Here is a 16,790-nt window from a genome sequence, read left to right as displayed (position 1 = left end):
CACGTACAGTCCTCCCGGTTAAGACTGTTCCATGTCCTGTGGTGACCACAGCTACCGTATTTCCAGTCGAAGAATCTTCTGCACCCACTCACACTACAGATGCATCTTTGGGGAAACGTTTGCCAAAGATTTAGTTTTCCCTGCTTGACACTCAGCGTAGAATCTGGGTGCGTGTTCCGCTGTATCGGTGAGATGACCGAAAGCTTACGTATATGCTGGAAAAGATCTGTTGTCAGTCCTCCTTGTCGTTCGTAAGTTATGCCTAGCGTAGACAAAATTCATCCGACTATTGATGTGCCTGATTGCGATTCGTATTGAGAGATGGTGGCTGCTTCAATTGGCTCACTTATGGGGTTATGAAGACCGAGGCTATTGCTCTCTCTGTAGCTGTGTGACTGGAAAGTTCAACTGCTTCGTCACCATCATCAGCTGGACAATACACACTGCAGGGAGAAGGCCTCTCCCATAACCCTCCAATTATACCAGTCCTATGCAAGCTGCGTCCACTTGACCGTTCAATTCAGTTCAGTCGTTCAGTCATGTCCGACTCTTCATGCCCCTATGGACCATATCACACCACGCTTTCCGTTCTCTCACAATCTTCCTAACATCACATAACTTCATCTGCAGCACCTCGAGGATGCCATCTAGCCTCATCCGACTATTGATGTGCCTGATTGCGATTCGTATTGAGAGATGGTGGCTGCTTCAATTGGCTCACTTATGGGGTTATGAAGACCGAGGCTATTGCTCTCTCTGTAGCTGTGTGACTGGAAAGTTCAACTGCTTCGTCACCATCATCAGCTGGACAATACACACTGCAGGGAGAAGGCCTCTCCCATAACCCTCCAATTATACCAGTCCTATGCAAGCTGCGTCCACTTGACCGTTCAATTCAGTTCAGTCGTTCAGTCATGTCCGACTCTTCATGCCCCTATGGACCATATCACACCACGCTTTCCGTTCTCTCACAATCTTCCTAACATCACATAACTTCATCTGCAGCACCTCGAGGATGCCATCTAACATCGCGTTCGCTGCCTACCCCTTTTCCGGTGACCCCCAACCTTTCCCAATATCTAATCTTTCTCCAGCGACTCCTCTCTTCTCATCAGATGACCAAAGTAGCTGAGCTTTAACTTTAGAATTTGACCCTCCAATGAGCAGTCAGGGTTTATGGTCGACAATATCGACTGATTTCTTCTGGCCGTCCAAGGAACTTTCAAGAGTCTCCGCCAGCACCACAATTCAAACGCGTCAATTCTTCGGCAGTCAGTTTTCTTCACCGTCCAACTCTCGCATCCATACACCACAACTGGAAAGACCATAGCACGAGTGTAGGGACCTTTGCGAACTACTTAACATCATCCGATCACCAAAGTTGCGGCCTCCCCATGTCAAGCTTTCCTCCCCTTAGAATCCAATTTGTTACCCTAAGCCATCGGTTGTTCTCTCTGCACACTACATGCCCTGCCCGTGCTCCTTTCTTCTTGATTTCTACTAGAATGTCAGAACGTGAGTTATTTCTGTGATCCTCTCTGCGCGCTTCCTATCGCTTAACATTACACCAACCATATTTCGTTTCATAGTCCTCTGCGTTGTCAGCAACCTAAGCGGAACCCTGTTCGTTAGACTACATGTTTAAGCCCCATAGGTGAGTATACCGTTAAGATGTATCTACTCGGTGCCTTCATATTGAGCGATACCGGTAAGCTGCTAGTCATAATATGCGAATATTTTCCAAATGCATTTCACCCCAATCTTATTTTCCTAGTTATTTCCCTTGCAGGCCTAGATCCGCAGTTATTACCTATCCTAAGTAGACATGTCCGCCTACCACTTCCAGTGTTTAACTATCTATTGTGAACTGCGTTTCATTCTCGGGTCTGTTTAAAAATTGCCTTAGTCTTCTGCATACTGATTTTCAAGCATAACTTTGTGCTAGTTCTGTTTTGGTCATGAATCATTCTTTGCACTCATGTCGCAGGCTCTGAATGCTTGCCTCCGCCATGCTGCTGCCTCTCATCGCAGTCTGCCCTTCATTACCCAAGGAGTAGCTCACACATCATCATCATCAGCCTGAATATACCCACTGCAGGGTGAAGGCCTCTCCCATATTTGTCCAATTAACCCGGTTCTCTGCTAGCTGCGTCCACGTGACCCCTGCAAATGTTTTAACCTCCTCCGCCCGCCTTATTTTTCTGCCGCTCCTGCTATGCTTTCCTTCCATTGCAATCAAGTTTGTTACCCTTAGCAACCATCGGTTATCCTCTCTTCGCATTATATGTCCTACCCACGCCCATTTCTTCTTCTTGATTTCCACTAGAGTGTCACTAACTTGAGTTATTTCTCTGACCCACACTGGACGCTTCCTATCTCTTAATGTAACCCCTACCCTTTTTTGTTCCATAGCCCTCTGGGTTGTCCTCAACTCAACTTAAGTAGAATCGTCTTGGTTAGCCTCCACATTTCAGCTCCATAGGTGAGTACAGGTAAGATGCAACTGTTGTATACTTTCCTCTTGACCAATAGTGTTAAGCTGCTAGTCACAATCTGAGAGTGCTTGCAAAATGCGCTGCATCCCAATCTTATTCTTCTTGTTATTTATTTTTCATGGTCCTGATCTGTACTATTTGTTTTAAGTAAACATATTCGCCTACTACTTTCAGTGCCTCGCTACCTAACGGAAACTGCTGTTCCTTCCCGAGGCTGCTGAACCTTACCTTAGTCTTCTGCGTATTGTTTTTCAAGCCTACCTTTTTACTTTTCCTGTCTAGATCACCAATATGTCTTTGCAGTTCATCTCCTGCGTTACTTAGCAAGACAATGTCATCAGCAAATCGCAGATTACTGAGCTATTCTTCATCTACCCTTATACCTAACTGCTTCCATTCCATATGTCTCTAAATACTACACAAGCTGGGAATAGTACTGGGGAGATCGTGGGTCCTTGCCTAACACCATTTTTATGGGAATTTTGTTACTTTCTTTATACAGAATTATGTTTGCGCTGAAGCCAGCATATATATATCTTCCAGGATTTCACGTACGGCTCGTCTACCCCCTGATTTCGCAATGCCTGCATCACCGCCGAGGTTTCAACTGAGTCAAATGTTTTTTCTTAATCAATGAATGCCATGTATAAGGGCTGGTTATTTTCCGAGCGTTTTTTCTATCACCTGGTTGATGGTATGGATATCATCGATAGTAGAATATCGTTTCCGAAAACCTGCTTGATCCTTCGCTTGATTGCGGTCGAAGGTTGGCCTGATTCTATTAGCGATTACCTTAGTAAACACCTTATGCGTAGCAGACAGTAAGCTGATTAGTCTGTAATTTTCAAGGTGCTTAACGTTCTCTTTCTTATGAATGAGGATAATATTTGCGTTCTTCAATGGTTCCGGTACCGTCGATGACACCGGGCACTGCGTACACAGGGTGGCCAGTTTTTCTAGCACGATATCCCCCCCCCCCCCCCCGTCCTTCAACAAATCTATAGATATGTGATCCTCTCCAGCTGCTTTCCCCTTTTCATAGTTTATATTGCTTTCTTAACCTCGTCCTTCGTCACTGCAGGAACATCGGATTGATTCCCCTACCGCCAATCTCATTCGGTCCTGACTATTTTGGCTACTCTAGAGATCAGTATAGAACTCCTCGGCTACTTTGACTATCTTGTCCATATTCGTCACCAGATCTTGTCCAGCGCGTCACCAGATCAATGATAAAGATAAAAGCGACAACGGGTTACCTCAAGTGCTATTTTTGGTAATACGTTTCTGTTGTGTATCTTTCCTTCGACTCGGCTTCAGGGGTCGTGATAAATGTTATGATGTTAACGTACAAACATGCCAAATTATTTGGTTATTGCCAGAGAAGTACAGTTTTAGATATCGTTACAGTTCTTTATTGGGTGCTGTCGTCAAGCTCCCTAGCTTGCAAGCAGTGGGCTGTGAAAGAAATGGGTCGATTGAGTCATGGCCGTAATTCAGTACGAGACGCCACTAGTTCACAAAACCAATGCCACACGTAAGATGATGTTGAGCTCCTCCTTCTCCTCTTACAATCCCCCTGCCTGTTTTGGGAGACAACTAACATTTTCGCATAACGTCCAGCTTGTGAGGTCCCGCCACACTGCCAGACTTTCCGGGCCCGTTTTTTTCAGCTATAGTGTCCTAGGCGCGCTATTGTGCGGCTCCCCTATTCACCCTATTTTTGATGGGGTGCAAGGAAAGAAAGAGGCTGGACCTTCGGCGTACGGGTACTGTCTTGGTTGCAATGAATGGGAATAAAGCGAACTTAACACTGATCAATACACCTTCCAACATGCACTGTCGAGCGCAAGCAGGGGAAGAGTATTCATCAGTGTGCGCCAGATTAAATTCTGGCCACTTGCAGAGTACCTTGGAATAGGGATGAACGTTGCAAAATCTACCGCTCAGTACTTCAACTAGAGTCGGGGTGGGGGAACCGGGCTTATTGGACGAGAAACCTCAAAAGCGGCTTTATGTTGGGAACCTATTTCAGACGCCGGAAACCCGGCCAGCGCCTTGTGGTGGTGGAATGATCTTAGGGCCGAGGGCGGCATATTCGGCTAAGAGCGAGTGCTCGCTCTCTACGGAGGCCCGTATGGGAACCCGACTCTAATTTTCGGACAGTCAAAATCCTACGCTGCCCACATTCCCCTCCAACCCCCCATAACCCTATCTTCATACCCACTTCCCCTTTCCCTACAACCTATCTCTTCCGCTACGTCCTACGGGAGATACGTGGGTGTCCTCGGGCCCGTTCCCTCGGCTGTGGGTGGCTGAGTATCATTCCCCCTTTTCATTTATTAACTTCCAATCAAATACGTTTGTCCGAATGAACCTTTCCATTTATATCGCCAATTCCGGAACTTTCTCTACCCGTGATACATTAGTGCTGCGGGAGGAATCTGTCTTTAGACTCTATTTTACCTTATATGTCTTGGTTCGACTTTTCGCAGTGGCCAGCTAAACATTTTTCCGAGTCTGAATGCAACACATGGAAAGGCTGCAGATTTGAAAAGCCGTTCGCAACGTCAAAACCAAAGAAGAATTCCCATAGCCCTGCTAAACAGAACATTGTTGCTGCTGTAACCTGAGAGTTGTGCCCTCAAAACCTGTCAGTTGTCATTAGGGAGATAACCGATTTGTTCCTTAAAATATGAAGAACGTTGTAAATGCCCAAGCGCAGTTCTGGAAGATACGTCATGAATATTCAAGATCCAACACAGCTTCAGGTTTTTATCGTAAGACCGCGTTATCCTAAAGCTCGTAGAAAGATGGTCACGATCGATCGGCGTATTGTAAATACGAAGGAACCGAAAGCTGTTCTTAAGCTCTTCAAATCTTAATATCAACTTAAAGGCTACCTCAGACCTTTACTCTGGTAGCGACAAAATACAGATTGTTAAGAATTTTAAACCTCTTGGGGTGAATTTTGATGCTGATACGAAATGGAAAGGTCATATCATTTACATAGCAATAAAACGATCTAAGTCCGTTCAGGTTGTTACCAGATGTCGATCTGAATAAAAATGCATTTCAATCGCATATTACCTACTGCAGTTTGGTCGGAACCGACACATCCGGGACCAACTTAAGTAAGGAACTAATACTCCAAACGCACTATAAGAGTAATGTCTGAGGTCATCTATACTGCTAACTCCGGAGACACGTTACTGGTGCATAAATTCCTTCTTAGTAATCTCTTTGTAGAATACCGGTTACTACATATTCTCAGTTTTTCTCCTCCGACTAATTTCGAATTTGTTAGAAATGTCGCAAAATTAAATTATACCATAAATGTTTACACGCTGCAATGATAAATGAATTATACCCCTACAAGAACTATAACTACGGAAGAGTACTAGTTTAGTTTTTGACTATAAAATGTATTTAAAAACGTAGCAGTGATAACAGTTACCGGTCCTGCTTATCTATTAATGCTCTCAAGGTATATGTTGTTTGGACTTTTCAACGAATGGCAATTTTAGATTTCCAGAATGTTAACGATGCTTAGCTGGTTTCTATGTACTTATGGATTTTTTGGAGAATTGTACCAACCCCATCGACACAGTGCACTGGGGAGTGCAGAAGGCGCTCGTTGCGTATGCGAGACGCCGAGCGGCTGCGTAGAAAAGTTCAGGGATAGATGATCTGGCAGCAGACAACAAAGGGCGGGACAGTGTATCAAGGTAAAGATTCAAGTTTAGGAACTGCAATCTTGGACGAAGGTTTCGCTACAAGGACCACAGCTGCATGTATTTTGTGATTCCTGTGATCTGTCGGGAAGTGCTCAGTCTTTCCGGGGAAGCATTAGAAAACAGAGGAGGAGCTCTTAACCTCTCCCTCTGAGGTCTTCAGGCGATTTATTTATCCTCTGTAAGTAGCGGCAGCTGTTGTCAGTGCTGTTTTGCATAGATATAGATTGCAGCTCACCTAATGAACAATCTCAATGAGCCTTTATTATCTCATGCAGAATCTATAAAGTTCTAAGCAACATCATATGAGAGACCATACAAATGAGTTGAAAAGCCCCTCTCAAGAAACATTATTAATAGGCTTGTGAGCGCTAATGTAGCTTTTCTCTTGGTATCCCAGAGAGAGAGAATATCTGATTTTCTGTACCATTCCATCACGAATGATATGCGAGAGTTGCAGCTGAAACCAACGCTGCTTATGACATCGCGAACTTTAAGACCAAACTATAACCGACTATGACAGCTACCAGCTACAACCTAGGCGGGCCATCCCCGTGATGTTTCTAAAAAAAAAACAGTAGCACCGATGTCACGTGTCCTAGAGAACAAGATAGTTAATGCTTTTGTTCATAAGAAAGTAAACAATATTTAGAGCCGTAAAGTCGCAAGCAAAATATAATGCCGAATTACACTCCTTCACACACTTTCAAATCTCCTCTGATAACAAAGCAAACATATTCTGCCAACCCAATTCGTACTTCTTGGTATTAGTGGTTAACCTTCCTCCGTCGATGTTTCTCTCTGCCATCTACATCAGAAAATCATGACCAGGCGTAAGGGACTGCTTGAAACGCCGCACCTTCACGCCACTAGCTTTTCCTGTGACGCGGACTCTTCAGCGAGACACAGCTCCATTGAGTTTCGCGGAGACCTCTCCCTGTAGCCCTCGTCGGTTTTGTCACTGCTGATATCCCGTTGTTGCATGTGTCCGCGTGCAACAGCGATACAGCCGAATTTACCTCCTCCACTGAAGTATTTAAAGACTGCGACGAGTCAGTGCTCCTGTCTGAGTGTTCCAGGCATCGCTTTCAGCACCAAACCGAAAGGAGGTAAGCAAGGCCTCAGCTTCCGGCACACTTCAGTGCATCATTTTTCTGGAACCGCGATCACCACCTTTTTTCTTAACTTCCTCATCATCACCTCCAGCAACCAACGTGCCATTGTGGGAGGGCTGGTTCGATTATGCTGCTCAGAAGCATATATTTCGTCTCGCGAAGGCTTCGTCGACAACAAGAGCTACGCTGCCGAAAGAGAGTAGATTGCGTGAGGGCAAAGAAGGTACAACCATCGAGACCCCGGTGCATGCCTGGTAACTTAAGTTGCTTAGTTTAGCCTGTACTTTTTGCTTAAATATTATTTCGTCGTGACTGTACACGAAGCTTTGTATAGCGGCGTAGACATAGTGTTAACCCTTGGAATCATGACGAATTTTTTGCTCAAGAAACGCATAGAGCCATGTAGGAATTACTAAAGACGACCAGTATGCTGTATTGCTTGAAAATGCAGAGCGTTTATTTCAAATATAAGCAAAGCAATTTGGTTCTTATTCCTGAAAAGGAGCTTCCGGAAGCAATACTAAAATTCCTGCCTTCCATCCTCACTCCTATCTACTTATCTAAAATACCTAAAATCGAGAAGACGCAGGACGTGGTTTCTCGCCATCTACGAAACTGCGAGTTCTGAAGATACAAGAAAAGGCCCTTACATGGCCTATTTAAACCATCGGGATGTATAAGTTGACAAACTCTGTACTGTACAAAACCAATAACATTTATCCTAGAACTCTGCTTGTGAGTTGCAGAGCAAATAAGGCTTCTGCTTCATCGGGTACTATGGTCTTGTAGCTCTGTTTTTTGGATGAATCCGTCACAGGGCTGGATCACACCTATTATCACTTGTTCTTGTTCTTTGCTGGTAACATTATTTGCCTTCAACAGTACAGCCCCGCTAGAGTGCTCTAGATGAGGGTCATCCACCTTGTACAATGTAAACTGGCCTTAAAGCAGTGCTCTCTAGCCTTTCGGTCAGATGGATAGGCAACATCTAAAGGGCACTGACATATTTACAGGGGCTAATACAGGGATATCCATATTTGAGAGGCCAAACAGTTCTTTAATCTCGGGGAGAATAACCTTGAGGCTACAAAGACATCAAGGTTAACTACGTAACACTCAGTGTAACTACATGTGAAAGGGAAGACACAACAAACAGAAATGGAGAGAATTACGAAATCTCTACACATGTTTCAAGGCTCTTAAATTGATGACACTGAGTTTGTACAAAAAAGAAATTTATTCTTGAACTCAAAGGTTATGTTTCAGGTATCATGATGTTGAATTTATAACTTTCCATTGGGATTAAAGTTTTGTTGACAGGAAGAATTTACTTTGATCCAAACGCGATTTTAGGCACAAAGCAGACATGGTTTAGAAGCATAATAATACAATGGCTTTTTGTAAATGAAGCTGTGCAGTAAAGAAAAAATTTTACAACGAAGCTTTTATCAACTGACCCAACAGAAACATCCGGCCAGTAAATTAAGAGAGGCTGATTTATTTGTTTGCAAAGGAAGCAAATACATTTTATGAATCTCAGTTGATGCATTTGCCGATTCCATCGCACATTTAAAGAATGGAAGTTTCATAAGAGAAAGTTTGTGCGCGGTTACTAGCAGCAAATTCATCACAAGCCAGCTGTGCATTCGACAACTTCGGCAGAAGTTTCATTGCTATAAATTTGAGAGAATATAACAAGAGTTGAAGGAAGAGTTGGCCAAGCAACTGTTTTTGCTTTCAGACAACAACACAAGCAATTGACTTAACGCGCACTTAATAATTCGCAGCTCTTATACTTTCGGGTTGACGTTTTGAAATTGTGTTTTCGCATCAGCGAACAAATCGTGCACACAGTTGAAACAAAACTTCGCATTTAACGAAACAGTATAATGTGGGCACGCAAAGGCAGGGTGACTACATTTTGAAAGGGTCTGAGGATAATATATTCAGTTCTATAAAGACGGACTTTGCAATCTTTAAACACGGTTCTCTAAACACTGCTGACGTGCTAGTTATTAGTTTGGCCATTGGGTAACCATATAAGTCTGTCCCGTGCGGCAGAAGGCCAATCTATGGCCCTTTTCCGAATCAACTTATTTGATCCGTCCCCTTTTGCGAAAGGGTGAAAAACTATTTCACCCTTTTCTAAACCAGGCTGATGAAAATTTTGCGTTCATTGAAAACCAGCGGCTACCCATAGGAACCGGGGATCGAACCTGGTACCTCCCAAATGCGAAGCGATTGCTCTTCCACAAAGCCACCGCCTTTAAAAGCTGTACGAATTCTGTGCAAGAGTTAACGTTTTGCTAACCGCAGCAAGTTGCACAAAAAACAGTAGTGATTTCGAGTCACTATTAAATAAGGCGTTATTTTGGTAAAACAGTATTTTATTTAAAACAAGTTTGATCCCTTCTTTAGTTAGCATCTGAAACATGGAAAGCCACTCAAGTTTATCACCACGTAACCTCAGGAAGTAGCGACTGCGCGAACTGTTTTGAACAGGAGCTCTCATTGCAGGGTAAGATCTCCAGTACGTGAACGCTGCTGAGAGGAACCATCTTTTTGTCATCTGTTAGCTTCTTTCAACTTAACCAACATGGTTTTCGCAAATGACGCTCATGTGACACTAAGCGCGCTCTTTTCCTTCATAGCCTCTATTCTTTCATTGACCTGAACATTCCTGTTGACGCCTTGTTATTAGATTTCGACGAGGCATTTGAAAAGGCTCCCCAGAAACTCCTAATACTTAAACTTTCTAAAATAAATCTTTATCCGCCTGTGGTGGAATGAATCCCAGGATTCCTGGCTAATAGACAAAAATTTGTTTACGCAAACTTGCATTTCTCTCCGATGTCTTCCGTCCTCTCTGGAGTACCCCAAAGATTTTTCCTTGGGTCCCTTCTCTTCCTAATATATATCAACGACCTACCTTGTAACATCACGACCAAATTTGCCCATTTGGTGACGACTGTTTCATTTATCGACCAATAACTAATCGTGCAGAGGCTTCAGCGCCGCCGGAGTAGCGCAGTGGTCACGGCGCTTGAATATTGTTCCCAAGGAAGCCGAATAGAATCCCGGCCTCGACGGCCGCTTTTCGATGGAGGCGAAAAGCAAGGCGCCCGTGTGTTGCGCGATATCAGTGCACGTTAAAGACCCCCAGGTGGTCGAAATTCCCGGAGTCCTCCACTGCGACGTTTCTCATAGCCTCAGTCGCTTTGGGACGTTAAACCCCACAAACCACACTTCAGGCCTGCAAGGAGATAACCAATAGCTCATGACGTTGAATGTAAGTAAGACTTTCGAGCTATCATTGCACCACCGCCGTAACTATGGCGCTCCTACTCATTACATTAACGACAACCCTGTTGTCCTTTCGATTACGGCAAATACTTAGGTATCCATATCTATAATGATGTACCTTGGGCACGTTATGTTACAGCTAAATAACTCAGCTGGTAGGGTGATAAGCTATTTGCGTCGCAAATTGGCACTTGCACCTCTTCTCAAATTACTTGCCTACGAGACCCTAATTCGTACGAAACTAGAGTAAGCTAGCGCTATTTTCCAACTTCCTCATAGTAACCTAATAACAGTCCTGACATCTATTCAAAACCGCGCCACTAAATTTATTCTATCATATTATTCTTACAGCAACAATATTACAGAATTAAAAGTAGAGATTAGCCTTCCCAGCTGCCATCTCGTCCTAGAACTGCCAGTCTCGTTCTTTTTCATAGATTTTATCCCTCATTGCCTCCAGACAACACTGTTATTAGGTCACCCTTGTCGCTATTTCCGTAATACCCACCCCAACGTTGTGTATCTCCCGCGCATGTGCACTGTCACATACCAAAACTCATCTTTCGTCCGCACTGGCAATGATTGGAATCACCTGCCTGACCATATTGCACACTCCGTCACCTGCCACGCTTCAAGCCTTCAATGGAAGCCCATCTTTCAAGCCTTCCCTCCTAAATACCTTTGTTATGCTTGCCCACCCCTCATGCAAAGTGCCGGCTAGAGGCTTTTGAGGTTAATAAAAATAAATAAATAAATAAAATTCCGTGTTGAGACTACTTGCCATGCTCTGGCGCTGATATCCTATTTATTTACATAAAGAAACCCTGGTTTCCGGCATTAAAAGTAAGCAGTTACTTGGTTGATAGCTCTAAATGCGATATCGAAATTCCTTAGATTTAGGGCTCAGTGCATGGCTAAAATGTTTTATTTTGCACAACTGCGCATTACCATTTTAATTACCTTCGAAAGTGTGTAAAATGAATTAGTAATATTCTTCAAATAATTCCCTGCTTCCCTTCAAGCGCGTGGGTTAGCATACTGACTGTCATCTAGTTGGCTTTGCTGCCTTTGACGTATAGCCTTGCTTTCTCCGGAGATGAAAGAACTGTGTGTGAAATCTGAAGTATGAAGGTATCTGTGCAAATGCCACTAAAATTTTCCGTGTTCTTTGAGCTCATGCCTACTCATTGAACCGCATAGGTGATATATCTCTATAAAAATGTAAATGCCCATTGTACAATGTCGCTGATCCTCATCTAGAATGCTCGAGCAGTTATACCGAGGAAGGAAAGTAAAATTCTAAGCAAACGACAAAAAGAACTAAAATTGCTTGCATTCCAGTGCGTCTGTAAATGTATGCGAATAGCACAGACACATGTGCCGAATGAAGCAGAAGCGTTAAATTTGACGTATTTGCTGCACAGCCAACCAGTCGAGTGTTTCGGATACGCGTGATCGATGTTATACAGCACAGTTCTTGTCAACGTATACAGCCAAAAGGGATGACTCCATCCTTGTAACGGAGGCACTCGAGCAACGTCAGCACTCGCTTTTTCTCACATGATCAAAAGTCTCATCTGCACTTTGATAGAGTTCAGGTACAGTGCTAATTCTTGAACTTCCACTAATAGTACTCGTACTTCCAGGAGCCCCATTAAGCGCTTAATAGTAAATCCCCTATGTTTAAAAGTATTTGGGATAAATGCTCCATGGGCCCTTAATCCTAGTTTGTTTTGTTATGAAAAGTGTCCCTACTCCCCGACCTTGAATCATCCGATTGGTGGAAACGCCGGAACATGATGCTGCAACCCCTTCGGGTTCCGTGGTGATTCCGGCGTTTCGACCAATCAGATCACTCGCGGTCACGTGAGATAGCGACACTCCGAAAGCGACAGAAATTCGGAATACAGAACCAGATGTTAACAAAATTTTAAACATAGAGCTGAGGAGAGATGACGCCTCACATAATTATGATAAGTTATGATTTTTTTTTATGTTTGCTGCTGTAGATGGAGATACATATTATGTGTAGTCCCAAGTGGCACTTCTGTCCTGTGCTGACGCATTTCAATGCCATCTAGGCTAGTGTCCGCAAACGGTATATCAGGCTTCTATTAGATCAGGTGGGCGCCGGATGGCGGTGCCAAGTTTTCTGATATCGTTTCTCAATTTTGGTTTAATATGGCTGCAACGGTGATTCTCTTTCGACAGAACGAATTGCGTACCCTATCACGTAATATTAAAATATCTCAGAGTTCCTTAACAGCGACATCGAACATTACAGAAAAGACACAGCACTCGTAAAAAATCCACTAAAACTACGACATTAGTGTAACTTTTTTTAAGTTCAATCTGCCAACTTGAGAAATGATGTGGCGGGGCGGATTTTAGTTTGACTCATACGGTTCAAAACGTCAAATAAAGATAGTGGTGCCCAAGACGCGAAACAGATCATGTTTCTCGGGTGGTTTTTTTTTTTTTTTTTTTTTGCTGTATAAAAGTGTGCATTGTAAATTCTATGAGATACCCAGGTGCTGCGGCCGTTGTTGGTTGCACATCAATGAGGGTATTACGTACGTTATAGACATGAATGATTGACGAATAAATATTTTTTTTTGCGTCACCCACATCCAAACGAAACTTGACACTCCAGGCGCGATCCTCAGAAAAGGAGCAACCGATATCAATCAAGGATGCGTATAAAAGAAAGCTGTGAAATTTCGTGCACCGCGCTACAGCAAACCTCCTAGGGAAGCATTTGACCGCACTATTCACTGTTTAGATTGAAGAGGGGCGGCTGGCGTGATATCTGCACAACCTTCTGTGAGCTTCGACAGCGATCGTCAACAGTTTGCAAGGGGCCAACGCCTACAAGAAAAGTACGGACTGGTATCCAGAGAAGAATTTGATCATTTGGAAATAGAAAATAGTGTGCTGATGTCATAACAGAATTATATTCTAGCGGGATGACTTCAGTGTTGAAGCGGGCAGGTTGCCTACAATAGGCCATGCAGGTAGCAAACTCGTTGCCGAGAAATTCTGCCGAAGAGGAGCAGACAGGGGGTGGGAAATACCGACAAGCTTAGGAGCCTTAAATTTGCAAGAAATGGGTGTAGCAACCGGTGCGCTGAACAGTGGATTTACGATAATGGGGGATGAAAAAATTATGTGATGTTAGGAAGATAGTGAGAGACCGGAAAGCGTGGCGTGACATGGTCCATAGGGGCACGAAGAGTCGGACACGACTGAACGACTGAACTGAACTGAACTGATGAGAAAAAACATCACATTTCTTATGACCAGGACTGACGGGACTGACGTATTATCATGCCAAAGAATGTGCAGAGGAAACTCCCTATGAGGTCATTGTTCTCAGTAAGACAGCTGGAATATGTCTTAAATGTCTACAGCTCATCATCACATCACATCACTTTAATACCTTAAAGACCCTCATTAGAGGGTATTACATAAGGGGTGGTGCGCACAGAAATGAAAAACAGAATTGGTAACATATCTGTGTAAGTAAGTTATAAAAATACAAGATTTTCACTGCGCAAGTACACGTGTGATTTGTTCAAGAAATAAAGATGGACATGTGATAGCAGCAAGTTCTCGGGGAAGGCCGTTCCAGTCGTTGGCAGTCCGGGGGAAGAATGAGGGCGGCACTCCCTCCAGTACTTCACAGTAATTCGAGTGCTCAAGCGTTTGGGAATAAAATCTCTTCTCATACCGAAAAGATACCTAGAGCACTATATATGGCGCAAGGCTCCGCGCCCACTGATTCCATGCAGATCTAACTAATATTCATAGCTAATTTTACCTTAAAACGCTAATCATATTGCGTAAATCAACTCTTAAATGAGAGGCTGAGCCACATTTTTAAATTGTGTTCAGCGACGAAATGGCTCTCAATGTTGAATATAAAAAATGCATGCTTCAAAACTCGCGGAATACATTCACAAATTGCACATTATATAATGGCGTCGCTACGCGCGGCATTGTATAGCCAGAAGCCTGATAACACGTTCCTGATAAAATACTCAAATGGCGACGGCATCGCAACATTAGCTAGAATAGCAGCTTGGGCATGTTAGTTATGCATCTTGAGGTAACAGAGCGTAACGTGGACGGGAGCACAAGATTAGAACACGACACAACGAGCGCTGTCGTCTTCTAATCTTGTGCTCCCGTCCACCTTACGCGCTGTTACCTCAAGATCGCAACATTGCACTGTACGTGAAAAGCATGAAGGCCTAATTTGCCTAATTTGGTTCAATAGTAGTATTACTATTAAGGGGATAATGCATTATAATCTTCATGATTGGCATGTGTACTAGAATACAATATGACCTTTCTAGCATGACTGATCAGCATCGCTCTTGAAAAAAGTCAGACGAAAGTACTTTATTTGCCAATTTTTCTCTTCAAGTAACGCGCCTGTTGGATGCACCCGAGGCTAAGTTGTATTTGCCTTCGTTACGCAACCAGCGTGCTTAAGCGCCAACCCCAAAATTCGCGCGCATACCTGCTATAGCTTCGTGGGCGCTTTGCATAACGTTAGAAACACGCTCAGAGTGCCGTGGCATTATGTAGTCGCTCGTACCGGAAGCCGTCTCAGCTCTATCTTTTACACTACGCACGCTGCTACCGGCTCCGGAAATAGGTGGGCATGGGATCTATTCTATTCAAGTTTTGTGGCATTTTCGTGGTGCAAAGAAGGGGAGATATTATTCCATAAATTTCCCAAAGATAATAGGCACAAGATAATATTGATCTGTGTAGCGAAGTCTTTAGTTACAAATATTAAGGATTCAAATATTTTTGAGGCACGACTGTAATGTGGAAAGAAAATTTCAGCGCATGGGTAGTGTGGAGAGAGCCTTTAATAGAAGCGTGTCCGCCTGAAACATGAAATGAAGTCTTCCCCGGAATCCCAAACACATTTGATCAGATCAGCTTCCTTGGTCAAAGCTCGAGAGTACTATACTATCGTCGAAGCCGAATACGACTCATTTAAAACTTCAGCACCCTCACGCTGCATCACTGCTTACAACATGTTATAACTTAAGTAGCGATGGGGCTAGTGTTTTAAGATTTCAAGAAACTTGCGTGCTACACTATACACAGACACACAAGAAGGAAAACTGACGTACACAGGACAAGCGCACGTAACAACAGCACAGTACACAAACAAGCGCGCCCCTTAATTGCGGCTGTCGTGTTTACGTCAGTTTTCCTCCTTCTTTGTGAGTCTCCGTATAGCGCAGCGTGCAGAAGTGTTGATAAGTTCAACTTAATCACCCTCTTGCGCTGTGCGGCAAACGTCATCTTCATGAATTTCCCTCTGTGACGCTGCTACATTTAACCTAGGTTATTTCGCCTTTTATATATATAGGCAATAAATTGGTCTTCGGTCGAATTCAGGAAGTGTGTGGGAGAACTCGCAATTCTTTATAATTACTGCACCTAAGCATATTTTGGCACACCCCTGCAATTTCTTTCAACATCAACTGCAAAGCAAACCTCCCTCTGCTGCGAATCTTCACCAAGGTAAAGTCTATCAACGCCATCCATTTTAAAACGCCATCTAGACCGTTGTTGTTTTACTGTCATGCCCATCCCTCATGTAAGGCCTCATACCAGGGGCCTTTCAGGAATCAAATAAATAGATAAATATATAAACGCGACTGAAATTACCACCTCACACGCCTGGCGCTCTGCCGTAAATACCGCATTCAAAGCGCAAGGCATATAACTTTCGCAATTAAAGAACACGAGAATCTCGGATAGATGCAAAATACGATTATAATCAGGGTATTTATTATAACTTGAGCGAACACTTGCAACTAGATGGAGACAATAAAATGTATTTCGCCGTCATGCAAAGTGTCTACTCGAAGCTTTTACATTCTGCCTAACACTTGTAGCTGAGATTAATTGTGCAAAATATTTGATAGTCAACCAATTTCTTCCATCAACGCACCTCATACTTTGTAGTGTTTTCTGCCTGTAAGAAAGACCGCAAAATATTAAAAAGTACCATGTGAGTACAACTTCAGTTAGCTATCTAATTAAGCCAATTGCAAAATGGTGTGGCGAGCAATCCGTCAAGAAAAAAACAGGGTCACTGGTCTCACGCTGTTACA

General features: G+C 43.5%; 1 long non-coding RNA gene across 3 annotated transcripts in view; it reads left to right on the top strand.

Annotated features, from left to right (window-relative positions):
* The first annotated feature begins 12,057 nt into the window (after positions 1-12,057).
* The window catches only part of LOC146181191 (uncharacterized), a 55,694-nt gene continuing 50,961 nt past the window's right edge, over positions 12,058-16,790 (top strand). Inside the window, exons 1-2 of one of the 3 annotated variants that reach the window (XR_014700425.1) lie at positions 12,058-12,242; positions 16,040-16,194. This is a non-coding gene — a long non-coding RNA (uncharacterized LOC146181191). The remainder of the gene's footprint in view (positions 12,243-16,039; positions 16,195-16,790) is intronic. The other 2 variants (XR_014700426.1, XR_014700424.1) reach the window with 2 other exon arrangements.

The sequence above is a fragment of the Amblyomma maculatum genome, chromosome 8, assembly GCF_055883805.1.
Source record: "Amblyomma maculatum isolate TAMU_Amacu chromosome 8, ASM5588380v1, whole genome shotgun sequence".
NCBI classification, from domain to species: Eukaryota; Metazoa; Arthropoda; class Arachnida; order Ixodida; family Ixodidae; genus Amblyomma; species Amblyomma maculatum.
Note: the sequence above shows the minus strand (reverse complement) of the source record. Positions and strands in the feature narration are given on the sequence as shown.